Source organism: Etheostoma spectabile, chromosome 13 (genome assembly GCF_008692095.1).
Source record: "Etheostoma spectabile isolate EspeVRDwgs_2016 chromosome 13, UIUC_Espe_1.0, whole genome shotgun sequence".
NCBI classification, from domain to species: domain Eukaryota; kingdom Metazoa; phylum Chordata; class Actinopteri; order Perciformes; family Percidae; genus Etheostoma; species Etheostoma spectabile.
Window position 1 is genome coordinate 13,371,368 of NC_045745.1, and position 2,126 is coordinate 13,373,493.

General features: G+C 38.6%; 1 long non-coding RNA gene across 2 annotated transcripts in view; it reads right to left on the reverse strand.

Moving 5' to 3' along the window:
- The window catches only part of LOC116700798 (uncharacterized), a 3,918-nt gene extending 1,798 nt beyond the window's left edge, over positions 1-2,120 (reverse strand). Inside the window, exon 1 of one of the 2 annotated variants that reach the window (XR_004334736.1) lies at positions 7-2,120. This is a non-coding gene — a long non-coding RNA (uncharacterized LOC116700798). Of the gene's footprint in view, positions 1-2 lie in introns of both variants that reach the window. The other variant, XR_004334735.1, reaches the window with a different exon arrangement.
- Between the last annotated feature and the right edge of the window lie 6 nt (positions 2,121-2,126).

Sequence of the window (2,126 nt, forward strand, 5' to 3'; positions counted from 1 at the left end):
ACACACACACACACACACACACACACACCAAAGAGCTGCCCAATCATGTGGTGGTGTTGTGGTTCGACAAGTGATTTTCACCAGGGTCAGCCACTGAACTTCATTCTGTTGTTGATTACAGCTGCTCTCTATCAAGTAGGCTCTCTACCTTCCACACTGTAAAGTAAGGCTGTGTAATCAGTGTGCAGTGACTGTGAATGTTTCCACCTCTGTGTTGGAAGTATCCACAGATCATCTGAATCATCAGGTACATATAACATGTACTTTTGTATTCATAACCCTCTTCATGACCTCACTAATAAGATTCAGTGCCGCTAGTACAAGGTTATACTTTTTTTTTTGCATCTATTGACACATCTTACCCTTGAAGTCTTAACCCCAGTTCAATAAAGCATTGACTGTAGAAATCACTTTTGACCACAGACAGAAGGTCAGCTGATTGATAACCGCACTGTGATTCATCGCCAATTTTAATGGAATTTCTAAATGCATATCTTTAGCTTCCTGTTGCTTTAGCATTGGAAATAAAACAACCTGCTATTTTAAAGTCTGAATGGATGAAACGCACAGGGAGCCTTGACCTCAGGATTACCACAAAACTAGGCAGCGCTATAGACCATGGGTTGCACTGAAACATCAGTGAGTAATCCAGGTAGGTGGTGCTGTGACACCTAGCCTTGTCTTATATTGATTAGGCTATACAGAAACACATGGGATCAGTCTTTATAACGTCTTGAATTCTTCCTGTAAGTAGACTTGAGTGGGCAAAGTTGTTTTTTGTATTACACTGGTTTGCTTGTTGGTCATCTTGCCAATTTACAGATGAGCATCAGTTGTTGTAAAATCCTTTTTAGCAGACATAATGGCTTACAAATGCCAACATTTGTCTCCTTATAACCATTAGGATTTGAATTTAGGGATTGGTAAGTGTTGTTGGTATGGGTATTGTAATTTCTTCAACAAACTAGACTACAGTTTACTGGGAAGAGGACTGAAGGCCTGAATCTATTTCAAATAAGGTACTCATAGTGTAACAGTGTCTGAGACCCCAATGGTGGAAAGTAGAGTTTTAGACAATCTGACACAACAATGCCGTTGAACTTTTTTGAACACTGTTTGCATGTTTTTACTCTGAAAGCCCGAGGCAACATGGTCATGGTTAATGATGTCATGTTAATTGTTGGTTGGAAATGAGAATCAAACTTTTGCTGATTCATCCAACCACTCTGACCTTCTCCTTCTGTGGACTCTATTAAGTATTTTATAATAATAATATAATAATTTTATAACATTAAGACTTTCTGAGCTCTCTGTGGACAAGAGTCATAATTCGCAAAGCTGTTAGAGGTCTTGCAGACATTTACTGAAACTTATATTTCTTGGAGGACAGTCTCTGTCAGAAAGCAACTTGCATGATCTGATTAGTTTGAAACATACTCAGGCCTTAATGTACAGTATTTTAAGTTTAGACATTGTTCTCACCTGGCTGAGTGATTAAAATTAAAGGATAAATGCTCCAGATTTTGTTGTGTGGGAACCGCTTACATGGTCGTGAACGACAACTGGACCTTTGCTACCCAACAGTTTAAAAATTATAATAATGTGCAACATCTTCAGTTAGTGAAATGAGAACTGTTCAACCAAACATGTCTGCATACTCACAACAATGTAAAACGTTGCTACATCCATTGTTAGATTCTCTACTCTTAATGTACCACCAAGGGGACATGTGAAGGCTTCGTTTGTGCTGTTTCAGGGACTGGTGAATCATTGGTAAATTATTTAGCAGCTGTAAAAGATCTCATCAAATAGAAAGCATTTGCTCCTTTTGTCTTCACTGATCAAACAAGAAATCTGAATTATGAAGCTTAAAATTCAACACTACAATCCCCTCGATTTTAATTTGATTGAATTTCTCTTGAAAAAGAAATGAGCAGCCGTGCAACCCCTATTGTACATATGAACACAAATATAAGGATATTGTTAACTGAGCCCTGTTGAGAGGAAATGTATTCCGAAAGAGGTGTCACAGGTTGCTGTGGCCAACATAAAAAAAATCAAGGGGAAAAAAGCTGGGAGAAGGAGTAAGAAAAATGAAGGCAGGAGTCCCATCTGGTGTGGGGGGA